The 21,937-nt window shown below is 39.4% G+C and overlaps 1 protein-coding gene across 10 annotated transcripts in view; it reads left to right on the forward strand.

The window, feature by feature from the left end:
• Positions 1 to 21,937, forward strand: part of LOC124253232 — a 176,970-nt gene that overhangs the window by 122,008 nt on the left and 33,025 nt on the right. The window contains exon 1 of one of the 10 annotated variants that reach the window (XM_046686967.1): positions 2,041 to 2,429. The exons of the other annotated variants lie outside the window; for them this stretch is intronic. The gene's annotated coding sequence lies outside the window, so the exon portion shown is untranslated. Of the gene's footprint in view, positions 1 to 2,040; positions 2,430 to 21,937 lie in introns of those variants that run through there. 10 annotated transcript variants of the gene reach the window in all.

Here is a 21,937-nt window from a genome sequence, read left to right on the forward strand (position 1 = left end):
GTTCCTCCAGGCACACAACAGATGTTGTTTTGTGGGGAGTGTGAACACCCTGTGCTGGTCATCTTTTTTTGTGTGCTAATGAACCGAGCGCTGGTCACAGGCCAAATTAACATGTGAAATGAACATGGTGGCAGTCAGTCACCATCAGGCAGACAGGCCAGCAATTACTGCCAGCAAACAGAGGGATGTATGGGTGTTTCTTGTCATCTACTAGCTGTATCAATACCCAGACACCAGATTATTCTGTGTCACAGCTACAGGACTTCATTACCACCAGTAAATAACGCCGGCATGGTTTTGTGTAAATTGTTTAAATGTGAACATATTTATCATCCAAAACTGTGTTCCACAGGAGATATCGCTTGTGTGAGATCAAGCGATATCTCCTAGGAGATAAATATCATGTCATATGATAAATAGAGAATCTCACCCAAGTGTCTTCTGATATCAATTATATCAACACGAGTTGATAAAGTTACAAATATCCGAGGCTTGCCGAGGATATTTTTACTTTATCAACGAGTGTTGATATATTTGATATCAGAAGACACGAGGGTGAGATTCTATTTATCATCCAAAATCACTCTTCATTAATTTTCAATGAAAAATGTACATCTCTGGACATGGTACTGCCATTAGACTTGCAGTGCAGCGATGTCATAGCATTGTGACGTCATCAAGTACATGACGTCATAGCATTGTCAGGGCATTGTACAAAGTCTACTGTCAAAACGATATCTCCTAGGAGATATCGTTTGATCTCACACAAGCGATATCTCCTGTGGAACACAGTTTTGGATGATAAAGTAAAACTATCCTCGGCAAGCCTCGGATATTTGTAACTTTATCAACTCGTGTTGATATAATTGATATCAGAAGACACTTGGGTGAGATTCTCTATATATCATATGACATGATATTTAGCTGTACCAATATAATCTTAATTTCTAGGAGAAATGGCCTAGATAGTGGCCACACTGCTTAATTAAGTTGGCGACCTATCCATTTATCTTTTTGTAAATCGTAAAACGTTTGTCGCACAATGCCTATTATCAGAAGTTGTGCACTGAAACAGTCATTCTAGCATTATTAGTGAGTGAGAGTTTTATGAACGTGACTAGAGTTTTCTCCTAATTGATATGTTTGAATGTGATAACGAGATCCATAGTTGCTCTGTTTCAATCCATGTGTGAGTCAATTTATGATAATTGTACCATAGTCCATGTTGATTTGAATAACACATGACAACCGAATAATGAGTCATGCTTATTAAAATTCTACCTGGCAGGTGTTTCATTATTCCTGCCCTATTAGGTAATGAAGACCAAAGATTTCCTCTGACCTTGAGATCTCCAGACACTGTGCCACTGAAGTATTGGCTGACGGGTGTATATTTCCTACGCAATGTACGTGATTAGATCACAGGGAGCCTGCCTTGTGTGTAAAGGAGGCATGGAGCCTGCTATTAGCAATGCCTCTGATTGATGTGCCAAGATTGATGACAGTCCTTCAATATCAAACATGTGCTCGTTCAAATGCTCAAACAGATGTCAATTTCAGGGGATCGATGCTTTTAGAAAGACTCCTTGGTCTTTTTGAAAGGATTCCCTCTGCAAGAAATCAATTATATCATTTTGAGAATAATTTTTTCTCAGCAGCTCTCATTAAGTGATATTTATTTCATTTCAACATGTGCAATTACCAATCAATCATGGTGCAAAAATGGATTCACACACTGTTTTGAATCCAGCTAAAAATAGCATTTTGAGGTTGGTCATTAAGATGTGGCCCACAAATACTAGCATCGCCTATTGTTGATACCTCTCTGAAGGCTGGCTGGAGATCCTGTAAGTCAGGCAGTCATACACTCAATTATCATCATAATCATTAACATTGATGAGCTTGTGTCAATCATTGCATCACCATGGTTACGAGAAACCCATGTGCAAGGCAAAGGTACTTTCCCATTCAGAGGCAGCCACGTGACGTAGAGAGAGAGAAAAAAGTGGAGTAGTTCCACACAGAGACATTGTTAACTGTTCCATCAATACCGGCGCATGCATGCAGCAGCACCAGCAGCAGGAATAGCTCACGGCAAGCACGTGCTTTGTCTCGGCTGTGCAGCCTTCCTGAGCAGGCAGGCACGCAGGCCAACAGACAGGCAGGCAAGCAGGCACGCAGGCAGGCAGAGGCAGCGTGTGGAGCCTTCTCAATGCTGGTTACTGTTAGTTCATGGTCGGCTGAGTAACTGGGTCCTACTCGTGAGAGGCACCATGGAGGATGAGGAGAGAGCTTGCCCATCACATACACCATGACTTGACTGAAAATACTCACAATATGGGTTCACAAGGCTTTGGATAATATTTTCACTTTGTGAGGAGAATATATTCAGGATTTTGGAGCAATCAGGCGAGCGCTGCACTTTGCAGGTAAATTCTTGTGAATGGGTGTCTGTAGAAACCTGTTAGCGGAATACGCACACTGACAAAGGCTGCTATAAATAGAACTTACACATGGCTCTGTTGTTCTCCCGTGTTCTCTGTGTGTAGGTGCATGTTTCTGTGTATCACTAGGGACACTGTTGATTATTGGAGCCTTGTAAAGTGACTAAGAGATGTAGTGGTGTAGTTGGCTATGAGTAATACAGTCATCCATCTCATACTGCATGCAAGATGTCTACATAATGTGTACTCATGTTGAATCATACTTGACACAAGTGTCGATATCTGTCCCCCTGCCCAGCTGTGACCACTGTCCACTACAACACCTGCTATACTCCAAGACATTTCCTAATGGTCACAGGTTTGCTGCTGTGAATTACATTGAACGAATTTGTACATTTTATGATGAAATAATAAATTAAGATATCCTGCAATCTTTAATGTAGTACCTTGTGCCACAGTAATTTCACACCTATATACCGCACAATTTTTTTTCACACCATATGCAATATTAACCTAATAGGTGTGATATGAATTATATATACAGTATTTCTTTTTAAATCTCGATGTCTAAGCCATAATAATTTCATAATCAATAATTGTTTAAGGAGAAATTGTATGGAAGTGTAACCATGAAAGACTGGATCCAGAATTATTTTGTACTGAAGTAATCGAAGTGGCTTGTCTAGATACTGCAGTTGAATGGAGCAGCCCCAGGAAAAGTCATGAATTGTTAATTGCTGTTGTCTGAACACTTACAGTGATACATGTGACATACTCCGATACAGTCAATGTCTGTTTAATGATATATATCATCATTATAGACACATGCACACACACCCACACACAAACTAAGATGTCTTGGTCACACTTGTTTGCGGGAACGTGGTCAGTGGCTTCCTGGAGAATATGCATGAAGACATGCAGCCAGTGCTGGGGCAAGTCCCACTCTGCTTCTTCAGACACTGTATGTGCATGATGCTATTGTGTGCATGAACAACATAAGTGTCTGTCAAATGCAGCTGTTGTATGTGTCAATAGATTAATGTTCAGAACACCCGGATGTTTTATTCAGAATTGGAGCCAGTGTTGTGGCCTGTCGTCCGAGTGTTGGACAGATTTTAAACATTCATATTAGGTGGTCAGTATTGGGGTGGGGTAAGGGGTGAATTTCAAGGTGCTGAAGAACATCATGTACTGTACACTGACTGTAAGGATTTTGTCTCTAAAGGTTCCTGGTCCTCAAATATTGGGGATTTATTACTCACACTATTTGTTATATTACACTATCATTTTGGCAGAATTACTTGTATCATAAATTGCAAGTAATAGTTGTTTATAGTCATATTATTGTCACTCACTCAAATATTCATCTTGAAGGATGCAGTGTATATTCAGAAGGATGCAATGTGCATGTCAGAAGGAGCATTGTACCTGGTTGTACCTTGTGGGGAATGTGGTTGGAGGTGGTGTGTTTAACAGGTGGTATTGGGGAAAGGTATGCCACTTCCACAGCATGATAAGAGGGATAAATCTGTGATAAACACTGAGAAAATAGCTTGTGATTCCAGGTGAAACTATGCAGAGGCTATGTTGCCAGATTCTTGCCACAATAGGGTTGGTATAGCAGACTGAAGCTTCTAGCAAGCATTGTTAGTTTGGCAGCTCCCAGGTGGGTAGCTTCTCACTCCAAGTGCTGTATCTTACAGAACTGTTTGTCCATAAGCCTTAAGTGTCTGTTTCGGGAAATATAGAACAATATCTACTCAGAGGTAAATGTTATTCATTCTGGCAAAAGGATTGGAATTTGACCTCTCTACTAGATTCAGTGTTCTCTGTATCAGACACATCAAATCCTTGTTCAGTGGTCATTGAGATACAAATGTGTATCTTTGTTGAAACAGTTTCAAGGTTGAATCTAGATAAAGAATAGACCAAAATACACCTGCATGGTAACCTCTGTGGATTCTTCCACAAACAGTTTCGGGGTTGTATCTGGAAGCAGAATAAACCAAAATACACCTGCATGGTAACCTCTGTGGATTCTTCCACAAACAGTTTCAGGGTTGTATCAAGGAACTTTCTCAAATACTCTATTTGTATTCATTTTGTAATACCCAATGTCAATGTAAGTCTGTAGACCTTGTGACACATGTACTGCAACTTGGAAGATCTTTGAAACAGTGTTTGCATTGAGAACTCTATCGTGGCATGTTTGTCTGTAGTTCCACATACCCGGTACAAACATCCCTGTACTACGTTAGATTGCTCCGTGCCACTGGGGTTGCCTTCTTCCCATGTACCTGAGGAGGGAATACCATACACTAACACAATTGGAACAATATCAGGGGTACTTACTGCAATTAGTGCTTCATATATGTAAGAATAAGAAGTCATGAAGTCAGGAGGAACCTGATTTATTTCCAGAAATGTCTTGTAGTATTTTACAGGTTTCATGGTTTTTCCAACTCTTGTAACAGTTAACTTAAAGCTTCTACTTCCCCATGTCTGGGTATGGGGTTCTTCTGGTGACTAGATGCTCTTGAATGTAAGGAGGTAACACTGGCCAGCACAGTGAATCAGTGGTTGTCTCAGCAGTTTGCAAGGTGTAAATGCGAAATGAAACTTGTCGTAGCATATGAATGCAATATTGATTGAATGCTCATTAATTTTTTAGACTTTTCCCAAGAGTAATTAATGTAATCAGCGTTAACGGTACATTTCCATGAAATCCACTTGAAGTTAAAATTTCAAAATTTATTGCTCTCAAATGACTTAAATTTGTCAATGGAGAATATCTAATTTTAACCACTTTTGAAAATTTCCTGTTTGACTTAAATCATGATTGTCCCCAAATTCATCATTAGAGGATTGAGTTTCAAACAATTAGATGTGGTTTTACTGAAATTGATGAAAATTGCACATGGATGTATTTAGCAGTCAATATCGTAATCAAGCATGCTGATTTCAGATTCAGTGATAATGTGTCTCAGGTTTCTTGAGCACAAGCAGGACACAATGGCTCCTGACAGCGTCTAGAATCTCACTGTGGCACTGAGGGGACTGGAGCTTGCCTTCTGTCACTAATGAATTCTTGTCAAGACTGCAATATGTATCCTGTAGTATCAACTTAAAGGTTGCAATGCTATTTGTGTGCTGTGATTTCGCTATCTTTAAATATGTAATCAGTAGATATAATGACACATTAGTATGTAATTTGAGTGAGTGAGTGAGTGAGTGAGTTTGGTTTTACGCCGCTTTTAGCAATATTCCAGCAATATCACAGCGGGGGACACCAGAAATGTGCTTCACGCATTGTGCCCATGTGGTGAAACGAACCCAGGTCTTTGGTGTGATTAGCCAATGCTTTTACCACTAGGCTACCCCACCGCCCCTTGTAATTTAGACAGATGTTGCAAATACAACTACCAGGGGAACAGTGGAACCCATGTAAATGAGCTGCGCTCCTTCCATAAGAATTTCCGAAAGGCAATAGCTGAGCACATTGTAACTATAAATACAATGTGACAATTTTTTGTTGTTGTTTGTATTTGACATTTTAATGTATTGAACATGCATAGGTTGTCATATTTATCTGTATATCAATATTTATATTTATTTCGTGGTTTTTAGTCAGAAATGCTGTCATTCATGCAAAAGATTAGTCAACAACATGAACAGTGCTTGAAAACCTTTCCCGTCAATTAATAATGAAAGATTTCCTCAGTCAGTGGTGAAGTAAGGCATGGGTAATGATCAGTCATGTTTATGTTATTGAGGACTGAGCCAAACCATTTGGATTCTTGTTGATCTCAGTGGCATCGAGAGTAACAGATAGTTATCCATAGTATTTTCTTGTGATGAACATTGTTGAGATTTTCCTTTAGTCATTGTCAACATGTGATCTGTGATGGACATGTATGTTGATAGGCATGAATATGTTGAACATAGGGTCATTTAAAAAGGTGGTGCATTTAAAAAAAAAATACTGGTTTTTTTTTTACGTTTCCTGTTTATGTGGATACCTTTGTGTAGATGACTTATTTGTTTAATTAACATTGAGTAGGACATAGGTTTTCCTATTTATGTGGATACCATTGTGTAGATGACTTATTTGTTTAATTAACATTGAGTAGGACATAGGTTTTCCTGTTTATGTGGATACCACTGTGTGTAGATGACTTATTTGTTTAATTAACATTGAGTAGGACATAGGTTTTCCTATTTCATTCCATGAAAAATTCTTTTTCTTGCATTGCTCATGTTTCTGTATTTTTAACAGACTGTCTCTCAGACTTAGAATCTTTGCCTGACTAATCATGTAATCATGTTTACAATAAATGCTTTGAGAAGTTAGTTTTAATTGCAGTAATGATATGGGGTGGTAATGGGCTCTCAGACTAGACAATCTGTCAAGCTAATAATTGCACTTAAGACTGTTTCCCACCCATCTCCAGACTTGATGGACATAATTAATCAAGTACAGTGTTAATTACACATCGCCTTAAGTCACATATGTGTAGTTGTAGAGCAGGGTGATGAGAGAACTAGACCATGTCTCCAAGCCATAAATCACTTTTGAAAAGATGAATTCTGAAGGAAGATGGTAATCAAGTTCATGGTCATAGAGAAAATGAAAGATGAAAATTGAAGTTTAATTGAACAGATTAAGGCCTGAAAAGTTCTGTTTTTGAGACAAAGAATGAATGACATTACAGTGAGAAATTGGCGAGGAGTGAGGTAGGCATGCCCTAAATCATTATCAATTGTCATCCTGACAATGCAAACAGATGCTGCATAATTCAAAGGTGCGTTTCAGTTGTCTAGATTTACTGTTTGTTCAGGACTGGTGACAGCATTTTGACATTACCACTCGTCATGTGGAGATATGTGCTCAAGTTTAAAGTCCCTTAATACTGAGAGGACAGAGACATCTAATCAAGCCCAAAGGCAAACAGTTCCATGAATGTGCTCATGCTTGCACCAAATCTTTGCTGGAAGCCAGAAAACAGGGAAGAAGTTTCACAGCCAAACCTTGTATTACACATGCTGCATTGACTCTGCAGAGGAGAACAATCTGTTCACAGTTATAGCTACATTGTAGAAGATCCACATTCAGATGGATGGGTAAAAGGGGTTTACTTCAAGCACAAGCCAATCACTTTAATGTTTCTGCTATATAGAATAACTGTGACCTGGTTAGTCAGGGAACTAAGCCGTGATTAGTTGTGTTGCTTTGTGTAAGTCCAGCTCAGTCCTCAGCAGATATTTGTACATGTACTGATAAAAAATAACTTGTGTCCACTGTAGCTTCAAGGAAATAATGTCGGCCACTGATGTTTTGTTTGGTGTAAAAGTGGATGTGTGAGGATGGAGAAGAGATAAGATGGTGTATTTCGGTATGGAACTCTGTCTCATTTGGAGGTATTGAACAGGGCAGGTCTATGAAAGAAAGTATCCATTAACTGCTGAGTGATTGCTGACAAGGGTAAGTGATCGATAAAATTGTCATAAGATTCGACCACTTCCCAATAATGGCACCACGAAGAAGAAATGTCTATTTTGTTAGTGTCCTTTTCCTCTTGAAAGCCATGTCTTGTTTCTACTGAAAGCAATGACTGCTCTCATTGAAAGTGACGACTTGTTGAGAGAGGCCCCACTATGGGGTTGATTCATCCAACTGCCAATCAGTATAGATGATTGACAGCTAGGGACATAGGTCTATAGACAGTGTCATGGTGAGGGCTACTTGCCAGGAACAAGTTGAGGATGCTAGAGGACTTTGGTGCTCATTATCAGGACTGCTTTGCAAATCTGTACATTCTCTCAAGCAGCTAGTGATGTACTTTGTGTCACTGACTTGGTGTATCAAATATTTATCTTACCTCACACATAAATGTCGCTTTCTGATTGGCTGAGCGCTCTTCTATTATTTTCAATGTACCCTGCTTACAAGCGAGTAATATTTCAATGTATCCCACTTTCAATGACAACTCATTTGGTACTTTGTGGTAGTAATTCTTTATCTCGAATTACATTGAATCATGTATGATGTACGGAAATTACCGATGTTTTGCGAATGCAAATCGATGGAAGGGAGAGAACTCTAAATCTATTTTTCTTGTCAGCAAATCTAGCGATGGCTACAAAAAGATTTGTAACCATGCTTCAAACAATTCAAAATTAACATTAAAGTGTTCTGTAAGATAAATACGTTGTTCACTGGTCACGATGGGGGCATGGGTTGATGTACCCTCGATGTCCTCGTGACCAGTGAACAACTTATAATGTCTACCTGTGGAAGGTGTGGAGAGCTTAAAACTGCTCGGGACATTGCTCACTCTCGGGATACATTGCTCTGGGACACTACTGGGAGTAGTAGGCAGTCCATCTACAGAGAGGAATTATTATCTGTCATTCACAACACCATCTGGGTATTATCCCGGTAATATCTACTACACTATCAGGGCATTTTCCCAGTAACATCTACTACACCATCAGGGCATTATCCCAGTAACATATACTACACCATCAGGGCATTATCCCAGTAACATCTACTACACCATCAGGGCGTTATCCCAGTAACATCTACTACACCATCTGGGTATTACATCTACTACACCATCAGGGCATTATCCCAGTAACATCTACTACACCATCTAGGGTATTATCCCAGTAACATCTACTACACCATCTGGGTATTATCCCAGTAACATCTACTACACCATCTGGGCATTATCCCAGTAACATCTACTACACCATCCAGTAACATCAATACACCATCTGGGCATTATCCCAGTAACATCTACTACATCATCTGGGCATTATCCCAGTAACATCTACTACACCATCTGGGTATTATCCCAGTAACATCAACTGCACCATCTGGGTATTATCCCAGTAACATCATCTGGGCATTATCCCAGTAACATCTACTACATCATCTGGGCATTATCCCAGTAACATCAACTACATCATCTGGGTATTATCCCAGTAACATCAACTGTATCATCTGGGTATTATCCCAGTAACATGAACTGTATCATCTGGGTATTATCCCAGTAACATCAACTGTATCATCTGGGTGTCATCCCAGTAACATCAACTGTATCATCTGGGCATTATCCCAGTAACATGAACTGTAACATCAACTGTATCATCTGGGTATTATCCCAGTAACATCAACTGTATCATCATCCCATCAGTAACATCAACTTCATTATCAGTAACATCAACTGTATCATCTGGGTATTATCCCAGTAACATCAACTGTATCATCTGGGTATTATCCCAGTAACATCAACTGTATCATCTGGGTATTATCCCAGTAACATCAACTGTAACATCAACTGTATCATCTGGGCATTATCCCAGTAACATCATCTGGGCATCTGGGTATTATCCAGTAACATCAACAGGGCATTATCCCAGTAACATAACATCAACTGTATCATCTGGGTATTATCCCAGTAACATGTCATCCCAGTAACATCAACTGCATCATCTGGGTGTCATCCCAGTAACATCAACTGTATCATCTGGGTATTATCAGTAACATCAACTGTATCATCTGGGTATTATCCATTATGTAACATCAATCAGTAACATCAACTGTATCATCTGGGTATTATCCCAGTAACATCAACTGTATTATCTGGGTGTCATCCCAGTAACATCAACTGCACCATCAGGGCGTTATCCCAGTAACATCATCTGGGCATTATCCCAGTAACATCATCTGGGTATTATCCCAGTAACATCAACTGCATCATCACTGCACCATCAGGGCGTTATCCCAGTAACATCATCTGGGCATTATCCCAGTAACATCATCAGGGCGTTATCCCAGTAACATCAGCTGCATCATCTTGGTGTCATCCCAGTAACATCAGCTTCATCATCTGGGTGTCATCCCAGTAACATCAGCTGCATCATCTGGGTGTCATCCCAGTAACATCAACTGTATCATCTGGGTATTATCCCAGTCATCAACCAGTAACATCAACTGTATGCAGCCTCATTGCCATATAATCTCCATTTAGTAGCCTTTTATAACAAGTACGGGCTCCACAATCACCAAGTGGATAGATTCTTCCAGTGAAATACTTTGAGTTTATGCCTTGGATCTTGTGATTATCACAGGTGCATCAAGACTGCTACCTAATGAAGGACCTTGATCAGCTAGTTGATGTCAAGCCTCTGTCTGATCAATATCTAGTCAGGATTTACTTGAGTTCTGTGAAATAAAGATGTCCTGATTACATTATTCCCAAAATATATTGCCAGAAATTCCCATTACTATATCTGAAATGGAAGTGTTATGTACAATTATTCAGACTTCTGGCCTGTAGCTGCAATCTGTTCGGTGTAGTTGAAGCTTCCTCCATGTAAACAGATTGACAATGTTCGTCCTTGGTCTTGATGCCAGTTTGTATCAGTTTTATGCTGCTGCTGCTGCTGGTGTGGCTGTGTATTTTGACTGGAATCATCTCCCCACTTTGTGTTCACTGAGGAACATGCTAAGACTCTTTTCCTAGTGATGTATTGGTATAGAAATATTGTGCACTGAAACCATGGTGAGCATGTGGTCCCCTCCCACAAGCTGCTGCCGCCACTGTGATCATGTTGAGTTATGCTGGCAGTGTCAGGATGAGTCAAGTTCATTACGACTGAACACAAAGTAGAAAAAAGCTTTTTGTCTCATGTCCACCAGTTCAAACATTTGTTTTGCATGGTGGCCCCGTGAGATTCACGATTATCCAAGACTGCCTCTCCAAAGAAATCCTTTTAATTGTCTTGAGGACAGGAAAATTACGTTTCCACTCAAAGAAAGCAAATATCATTAGCTATGTTTTGTAAGCTTGTGGCCTCCCTTTGTGTAGAAGAGAGACTACTTGGGGGACCCTCACTAGGGTATTGATTTCACACCAAATGTGATTCTTCAGATTGCAAATGTTTGGAGGGAGGGTTATGATCACAACTAAATAATGTGTTTTTATGTTACTTTTTGCTTGTCCATGTACATAATCTGCTAGTTCTGTCTTGGAATTGTTGCTTAAAAGGCACATTGAGACTGGTTAACAATAAACAAATGTTTACACACTGGCAGTATGTTACAAATAAGGTTGACTTGAACAGTGTCATGGCTTCTGATGAATAGTGTCCGACAATCCAGTTATACTGGACTGACATAGGTTGAAGGTATGCCTCAGTTGATACACTAATGGAAGGATGTAATAAGTAGCCTAGATGTATCTCTGGCTGAACTGGGACAGCTCCTGTCATATCTGAGATATATGTCACATGAAATAATGGAAAACAGTTGGTGTAATACTCAGGAATGTATTCTAGTTCCATGTGCAGTTGCTCTTGTATGTGTGTGGGGGGCTCAGTGCAGGCTGCTACTGTGCTTGAAGATTCTCCTGAAGTGCAGTTCATCAATGAAAGGAATATTCATTTACCAACATTTATAACAAAGAGCTGTCCATTTGATTGGTCAGTTTATATTTTCATTGTTACAATCTCAGTTCCTGCTATTTAGTGTACTTTTAACCACATGTTTGAGACAAGTTCATTTCACAGGATGTAATTTTTTTGTTTCCCAAACATCTTCCTCATAAAATTTGGAATCTTGTAATAAACACTCTGAGTTAATCAGATATTTCATTTCATCACACACATGCATGTTGATTGCACAGCAAACAGCACATGTCACTGGTGTCTCCATGGAAACCAATTGTTTGACCGTCAAAAGATTATGAGAAATGGTATCACAAAAGATGAGATCTAATTTTCATGTTGTTTTTTTCCAAATTATGTCAATATTTCCTGCTTACTGTTGATCTGCACACAGCTTTGTCTTGCTAAGAGTCCTTTAAACGTCTCCCCGTTCAAATTAGGATCTATTTGTAAAGTTGAGCTCGCTGTCTGCTAATTATGTTTTGCAGATTTTATCTCCCCTTGTCAAAATTTTACCTTTGAGCTGACAAAATATGGATTTTTATTGGCCTTTGTATCAGTGAATAAAGGATTTGGATGCCTGATAAAAATGGGAAAAGGGATTTCCTGCATTTTAGCTCCAAGTGACATGACTGCCCAGCGATCCGGTTTAGAGGCAAAGTAAATCCCCTTATATCCTTAAAAGATCAGTGTTGTTAGCAGTGAATAGCCAGGCCCAGAAATTGCAATAGTCCCTGTGTGACACCATTGTCCCATTGAAATGTTTTAGCATGTTATTAACATTTCCCTCGTTAATTAACAATCTTGTCATGTCAAAGTAGTATTTAATGTCAATTAGGAAAATGAACAAGGTTTTAGGTGTTGCTAATCTCCAGCTGCAAAATATTCAATTTGAGCTTCTGTGTTGCTAATTTCTTAGGTAATCTCCCTTTAAGTGAAAGTCTTCATCTCATTCCTGGCTGTGACATTTGTTTGGCTTCAGTGAAACAGAATGAATGCATTACTTGGCAGAATGTTTCATTCATTGTTTCTCTTGGGTAAATATAATGTTACATTGGAGAGCTGATAACTTGGATAGGGACGAAGGGTGATGATCCCCAATTAGGTGCATTATCTGCCTAATATGATACATGAATCACTTTGTCAGGTTATAGTGGTTGCTGTATTCAGCTCTTATGTTTCCTTCTTAAAGCCCTTTATTAGAACTTGATTTCCAGTTTTCATTACTGATGATAATACACGTCTCTACTGGTGATATGGATATGTTTCCTTATTCCTTGATACAGTAAACATGTTTATGTGGGTATCAAATTTGTAAAAACTATGTAGGTATGTGTTAATAGTTTGAAGTAAACCCTTCAACATGTTGTTTTACCTCCCTGTCTTGCTCTTCCTACACCCTTCATGGTCTCTCTCATCACCTCCACCCCTTCCTGCATCCATCACACCCGTGAAGATCCGGGTTAGAATTGGTCTTCAGTATCCCATGCTTGTCGTAAGAGGCGACTAATGGGATCGGGTGGTAAGACTCACTGACTTGGTTGACACATGTCATTGTATCCCAATTGCGTAGAACAATGCTCATGCTCAATTGTCTGGTCCAGACCCGATTATTTACAAGCTGCCGCCATATAAGGGGAATATTGCGGAGTGTGGCTGTACAAGTCAGAAAGATAAAGGTTAGTTAGTATTGTCAGTAGTTAATCTCAATGATTGACATGAGCTTACACCAGACCTTTCCCAGGGAGAAGAGCCTGTGTTTGCTGCCTGCTATCAGGAAGTCCAGCTGATAATGGGTATTATATGGGTTATTGCCCCGTGGTGCTGTTGCTGCCCTCAGCTGACCGATGGCCAGTCCCTCACTTCATCAGCCTTTGTTTATCTGCTTCATCAGCTGCCTACTTTGGACCTATTTCAGCTCATTTGGTCCCCCCTAAGGAACTGGGTGTCTGTATAGGAATGAGTGGTGAGCTAGTTAGATGCATAGGATGGGTACAGATGGATGGTTGTGCTTCTCAAGATACTCAGCATAGGATGACCGACCTGTTTGACATCTCCATTATATACTGGACAAAATTAGTTAGGGATATATGTAGATTTTGGAAATATGAATAATGATATATTTATTCATTGACACACTAATAAAATATCAATCATAAAAACACCAATATCCCTAACTTATTTTGTCCAGTATATGTTTTGACAAAAAAATAATTACACATAGTTTTATTTTCATTTTTTTAGACATTGTTATTTAATCAATCTGATAAGACCTTAAGATTAAAGAATGTACTGATAATAAATAATTAACTGATAATTGAATTCTCATAATCATTGTGATTAGATTCTTATCAATGTCAGATCCATTCCTAATCATTATCTGTTACTGATTATTAAGTATCCAATTGAGTGAAATATTTCCTAAAAGTGTCTGATGATCATGCTCAGGTTATTGTGCAAGACTGATATATATTCGTATAAGAGCTTTCAACACAAAAACATATGTAGCAAGGGTTATAACTTGAGAGCTTCACAATGTAATCACTTCCTGCTGGTCAGCTTTATGCTGCATATATTTGGTTAGACTCTCTCTCAGAGAATTAATTTTTAAAAGGAGTCCAACACAAGTCTTAAATGATTGGACAAGTTATGGATAAAGTCGTTGAATGACATTTAAAAGTGATATGCATAAAAGGGAAACTAATGCCTATTGTATAAGCAACAGAATGAATGTATCTGCTTGCTAGGTTTAATTCACCCGATGAAGGAGTAAGAATATACCCCAAGATGTGGTGTTCCTCTTATCACACACGTTGGCCTCCCTAAATTTTCCCCTTTAAGTTAAGAATAGTTCTTGGTTCCTTTTGGATTTTATCTATTTATTGCTTGGTAGTTAGATATTTCTAAATGAGGTAGCTTTATTTCAGGGACTAAATGTGTAGTATTCAGTCACTGATCACCAAGACACCAAGTTGAATTATACAAGAGCTGTTTTATGGCTGTTTCCAGCATGCTGCTACTATGCTATTGAATCCTGCTAGTACGAGGCAGCATAATAACTCACTCTGCATGTGCCTTGAAGTCTTGTGTCTGAAACCTAGTGTGGCCTGTTTCATGCTCAAAACACACTACCATCAGTGTTTCATGAAACAATTGTTTTGATATACCATCAATATTATACACCTGAGTAGCCTTTCTTGATCTTACCCTGATATTCACAAGTTTTGTCCAATCAAGAACTCAGCTAGAGGTCTTGTTTCATCCGAACTGAAACCTGAAGCAGGTTATGTAGTAGACCGGTACACTGACACTAACCTGATCTGTAGGAAGCCAGGCCACCATGAAATGTGGTGGATCCACCTGGACAGGGCCTGCTTCACCAAGCCCAAGGTTCCTGTTGTGTTGAGATTAAAGACAGCCACTATCAATATCATTCAATATTCTTTTCATTTGTTGTATTTTATTTAATTTAGTTGATGCATTGTTAGTGCCAGTTTGTTTTGAGACTGTAATATATATATTCCTGATCTGTAACAGTTTGACAAGGTAAATCAATTCTCTGTCAGTGTGACCATGTGTATGACAAACATATTTCCATAACAGTGAAGCGAAGAGGCTAACACTGACACACTTCATCTGACAGTTATCCAAGTGTTGAAACTATACAGGTGACTGTCAACTCACAGTCTGCTCTCTCAATTCTGCTTTGATGTTATTCCCAAAGGATGTGTTACTGAATTATCTTGGCTTGTTTGCAATCAAAAACTGTGACAATATTTACCCATTGTGTCAAAAATGATGTTTAGTTATTTCTAAAGATTAATTTTCCTTTGAAGAAGTTATATCAATATTTTTCACTGTGACTTTGCTTCAGTTGAGTTTGTGGGCTGGTTGTTGGGTGTAATACCTACCTCAGCTGCCCATTACTAAAGCTAAGGGAAATATTTACACAGCATTGATGTCTGCATAGAGTTGGCCACCAGTCTACCGAGACCTTTCATGTTGTGTTGGGTGAAGCTGGCTGTTGTTTCTGTCGCGGGATGGAATGGATTGATCTGTAGTGGTAGAGTGATGGACGTTGTGTGTCGCTGCTGTAGGTGTCATTGTCCAAACTGGCCATGGGTCCAGGAATGGACACTCAGAAGTACCTGAAGGACACTTTTGACTAATGTGTAGAATGGTCTAAGGCTATTGTATAGGATGGTCTAAAGCTATTGTATAGGATGGTCTAAAGCTATTGTATAGGATGGTCTAAGGCTGTTGTATAGGATGGTCTAAGGCTATTGTATAGGATGGTCTAAAGCTATTGTATAGGATGGTCTAAGGCTGTTGTATAGGATGGTCTAAGGCTATTATATAGGATGGTCTAAAGCTATTGTATAGGATGGTCTAAGGCTATTATATAGGATGGTCTAAGGCTATTGTATAGGATGGTCTAAAGCTATTGTATAGGATGGTCTAAAGCTATTGTATAGGATGGTCTAAAGCTATTGTATAGGATGGTCTAAGGCTATTGTATAGGATGGTCTAAGGCTGTTGTATAGGATGGTCTAAAGCTATTGTATAGGATGGTCTAAAGCTATTGTATAGGATGGTCTAAGGCTATTGTATAGGATGGTCTAAGGCTGTTGTATAGGATGGTCTAAAGCTATTGTATATGATGGTCTAAGGCTGTTGTATAGGATGGTCTAAAGCTATTGTATAGGATGGTCTAAAGCTATTGTATAGGGTGGTCTAAAGCTATTGTATAGGATGGTCTAAGGCTATTGTATAGGATGGTCTAAGGCTGTTGTATAGGATGGTCTAAAGCTATTGTATAGGATGGTCTAAAGCTATTGTATAGGATGGTCTAAGGCTATTGTATAGGATGGTCTAAGGCTGTTGTATAGGATGGTCTAAAGCTATTGTATATGATGGTCTAAGGCTGTTGTATAGGATGGTCTAAAGCTATTGTATAGGATGGTCTAAAGCTATTGTATAGGGTGGTCTAAAGCTATTGTATAGGATGGTCTAAGGCTATTGTATAGGATGATCTAAAGCTATTGCATAGGATGGTCTAAGGCTATTAAATAGGATGGTATACGGTTGTTGTGGGGGACTGTCTAAAGCTTTGTATGGAACACTCTATGACTGTTGTATGGAACACTCTTTGACTGTTGTATGGAACGCTCTTTGACCGTTGTATGGAACACTCTTTGACTGTTGTATGGAACACTCTTTGACCGTTGTATGGGACGCTCTTTGACCGTTGTATGGAACACTCTTTGACCGTTGTATGGAACGCTCTTTGACCGTTGTATGGGACGCTCTTTGACCGTTGTATGGAACGCTCTTTGACCATTGTATGGAACGCTCTTTGACCGTTGTATGGAACACTCTTTGACCGTTGTATGGAACACTCTTTGACCGTTGTATGGAACACTCTTTGACCGTTGTATGGAACACTCTTGACCGTTGTATGGAACACTCTTGACCGTTGTATGGAACGCTCTTTGACTGTTGTATGGAACACTCTTTGACTGTTGTATGTATGGAACCCTCTTTGACCATTGTATGGAACACTCTTGACCGCTGTATGGGACACTCTTTGACTGTTGTATGGAACACTCTTTGACCATTGTATGGGACAATCTGTGACTGTTGTACAGGACTCGCTAAAGCTGTTGTTTAGGACACATCTGTTTCATTGTTGTCCATGTTGATGTTTTTCACTCTCTTTCCTTCTATAGTAGATAAATAGTGTTCTGATCTTCCTATAAATGAAGATCAATGTCAGTATGTGTCAGATTGCACGACTTTGTTTATGTGACGACAGTTCCCCTTCCCCCTGATTTCATTACAGTTATAATAGAAACAGTTGTGTCTGATGAGTGACAAGATGTCTACCTGTGATGCCTGTGGTGAGTGAAATATGCACTAGATGTGTCCCCCCCGTCTGTCACAGAGTGTTTCTGCCCCTGGCCCAACAGGGCCACCATCCGTCAAACAATACCTGCTCACAAGTAAGTAGTCATAACTGAATTAACATTAGGACTCTAGGCTACTGACAAGACAATTCACCAACAATGGACTCACTGACATGATTAATGAACAAATATTAATTGCCACTATTTTGGCTTGACATTATTACATGGCTGAAGGCAGTCTTGGAATTAGCATGTTTCAATTGTCATTATTAAAGGTCATAAGTTATATGTTGTCCTTGTCATTTGTCCATCTTTACAAAATTACAATTATTAAGTTTATCAAATTAATCAAACTGTATAAATACCCACTTGAATTTTATCAATGCCATTGTGAAACACCTGGTATTTTGCCAATCAGTATGGTATAGTTAAACAACTGGTTCTGTTGCCCATACATGGTGGCCAGTGTGACGGGGCTGTAGCACCACAACTGTGCACAGTATCGACATAGAAGGCATCTATTATAGGAGATGGTCATCATCTAGGGAGAAATTGTGCCTTAATTCTGTTATTTTAGCAATCAATTGTAATCTTTTAAAAGCTATAATTCAGACAAGTTCAATTCTCTTATGAAGTAATTTACTCTGGGGGCACATTTGGAAGGGCTAAAATCTTTGGGAAAATGTTTGGATTGGCTCTCTTTGACATGGTGGCAGAATTAGACATGTTAAACTAACAGGCATGTTACCAACTAAATAGGAGGCCCCCGAGGGGTAGCTTGTTTCAGAGAGGACAGAGCCGGGACTTTTGTTGTTGTTAGACTTTCTATTAGGGGGCTGAGAGGTGGAGGGACATGGTGGAAAGACTGATTACTGGATGAGGTGCCATCTGGACAGGAAATTACAGCTGTTTTCACAAGAATTTAACTTTTTAACGAAGAGTTTTATGTGATGGCCCTTGCAGATGTCACATGACACATTGGCAACTGTGCTGTGTCATTGGTTTGAAGAACACAACTATGTTCAATACATCTGTGTCATTGGTTTGAAGAACACAACTATGTTCAATACATCTGTGTCATTGGTTTGAAGAACACAACTATGTTCAATACATCTGTGTCATTGGTTTGAAGAACACAACTATGTTCAATACATCTGTGTCATAGGTTTGAAGAACACAACTATGTTCAATACATCTGTGTCATGTAAGATGCCAGTCTTCTTGGATGGATTTGACAAAGTTGTTGAAAAGATGAAAACTCAAGAGCATAAAGCATGCCTGTCGATGTGAACATCATGAAAGCATCCTCAGTTTTACTGGGATGAGGCTGGTTCTTGCCTGGTTGTCAGTGTCCAGAGCATTGCACCGTGTGTCTGAGTGACAAGTGCTGCGCAGATGAACATGAAGACTTCTAATGCCCATTCCATGTTCATCACCGTGCTGATCACAAGTCCACCAGCAAATTGTCATTACAGTCATGCCTGATCTTAACTTGCTGATACTGTTTAAAGTTGTCCAAAACCAAATCAATGGCTGTGTGGTATGCCGGCCACTGCTTCCATGGAGGAAGTTTCATTTCCTATCAAGGAATTGGCCAAATTGAGTGGCTGAAAATTTGTTTGTTATTATGAGGACTAGTGACAGATGTTATCTTTGTTAAGCGTTGAGACATGTCTTAATGAGATGTGGGACTTCTCGACTTGTCCGTGACTGCCAGACCTCACAACATAGCTAGACTGGGCAGTCAGTCAGTCTCCAGTTGTAGATAACTATCTCACTATACTTCACCCTCATAACTTTTGATGCATGATAGCGTGGATGAATATCTTGATGATCCCAAGTGATCCAGTAAATGATGATTATTGATTTGAGTGCACCAACTGTTACGACATAAAGAAAATCAGGTACAGAGATCTTAGTCATACCAGCGTCATTCTGTATCGGGAAACACAGGACTTTCTTAGCCAGTTTGGGAATGACATATCATCAGATAATATTATGGAAACAGTCATCATCAAATGTAAGTGACATCTTTCAATAAATGAAGTAGGAAATCTTCTGTTCCATTAACTGGAAGTTTTTGTTTTCAAGATTTGTAGGCTTTGTTTGGATTAGTAAAGTCTGACAACATTTTGGTAATAATGCTGCACTGTTTGGTGCACCCTCCATCAGTTCTTCACCCACACTTTGGTAGCCTTGGCCAATTCTTCATCCATGACAATGTTGAGATCCAACAAATCGATGACAATGTTGAGATCCAACATGTTTAAATGTTCAATGATTTCCAATATTTGATTTAATTTCATGGGGATTAAATACCCTAACACTGATCAGTATTGGTCAGAAGTTAGTAGTTTGATTAATCCCAGCAAAATCTACAGCTATATATTTTCATTAAACTAAACTGAAGTAATTTGGTTAACGATCCTTAATTTCCTGGCTAGCTGATGGGCCACCCTGTCACAGGCATCAAGTGAGGTATATATTACACACTTGCTCAGGATTGTTTGTATCCTCTGCCTTTAAAATCAATGAGTTGTTGATGAACTTGGAGCCCCACCATTACTGGTACTGTTCCTGCAACTGATATGGCCCCAGGATATGTCCTCCTGCTTGACTACAGAACCACTGACTGTCAGGGGACCACTTATCTTATTTACAGAGAAAAAGACATTACTGAAACAATCGCTTCTCCCTTCTGGGATTATGAAGATGCTCTTTGATAAAAACATTGACATTAAATAGAAATGTGCTGGTAGATCTAAGCCAAACGTGTTTGTTTCCCTCACCATGAGGTGCCAGACAACCTTTTACTGACCTTCAAGTACTTGTTTTCAAGATTTTTTCACATGGTAAGGTTAAAGTTTTTCTCATATGACAAATCCATGGAGACTACTGGGAAGATTGTAGATTAGCATGTGAGGCATGTCTTTACAGCTCTTTGCCATTAGCACCATTTCAACATCACAAACATCATGTTAGCACCATAAACACCACACTTATGGACAATTGTTCACATCACATTTAGCGAGTGGAATTTGATGAGTGTTACCACATGCACAGTTGTGGTGTCATTACACAGAGGAAAGGACGAGAACACCCTCTGTACTCCCTCCTCTCTACAGCATTAGATGATTCTTAACATACAAGTATTCAGGTGTTATAAAGTGGAATTCAAGTGGACAATGGCTTTCATTTGATATTTAAAAGCTGAAAATGATTTGGAAATCTGGGAATTTGCTTTTAGCCCATTGATGACTTGAAAGGTGGATGAAAGTATTCATTTCCTCATTCAGGTCAAACTCTAGCTGTGATACGAAGCAACACACAAAGCTGGAAAGACTTAAGGTGTTAGTGTTATTCAACAGCCAGTGGTCCTGGTAGTGCCGACACTAGGCCGCTGCTCCTCAGGGGAACACCCCGGCACTGGACAAATGATGGCTTCAGTCACTTCAAAGAAGTTGATAGCTTAAGTAGATCACTGAAGCAATGATTCTCTCTGCTGTAATTTAGAACATAAATCTTGATTGGTGCATTGAAGGACTTCAAGTGTTGTGTCTATTATGACAAAGTGTCTCCCGTTGAAGAATGCGAGGAGAACGATTACAAGTGACACTCTGATGAACTGTTACCTCACCCCAAGGTGATAGCCAACCCATAATTTTCATCAGGCGCTTACTCTCTGCTTACTAATTTGATACATTGTGCCACAATATTTAGTGAGACTGGAAAGAGTAAACACTAGGAGAGTAGTCCGGATTGCTTGTCCGAATCGGCTCCCCAAAATCTGAAAAGTGTATTGATTGGAAAGGATTCATCAGAAAGAGTTGAATGAGGTCTCGTACAACACTGCCAGCAAGCAAAACAGCCAGTAGGGCTATTTCAATTACGTTGTCAAATGGTGAATTAGCACAAGCCCTTCTGAAATATCATGACAGCAGCAAGGCTGTGCCAAATTTGAATGCTCAATCATGTGAAGATTTGATATAAAGATTGATGGTGAACAGAGAAGCAACAGTACCATTGTGTGGAGATGTTTCAGCTGAAAGTCACTTTTCCTCACTCAGTGATGTAAACAGGTGCTGGAGGATAAAGTGTTGGTAAATCTGGATTTAGGTTATATCATTGTAC

The sequence above is a fragment of the Haliotis rubra genome, unplaced genomic scaffold (genome assembly GCF_003918875.1).
Source record: "Haliotis rubra isolate DU_JTF1 unplaced genomic scaffold, ASM391887v1 Scf536, whole genome shotgun sequence".
NCBI lineage: Eukaryota > Metazoa > Mollusca > Gastropoda > Lepetellida > Haliotidae > Haliotis > Haliotis rubra.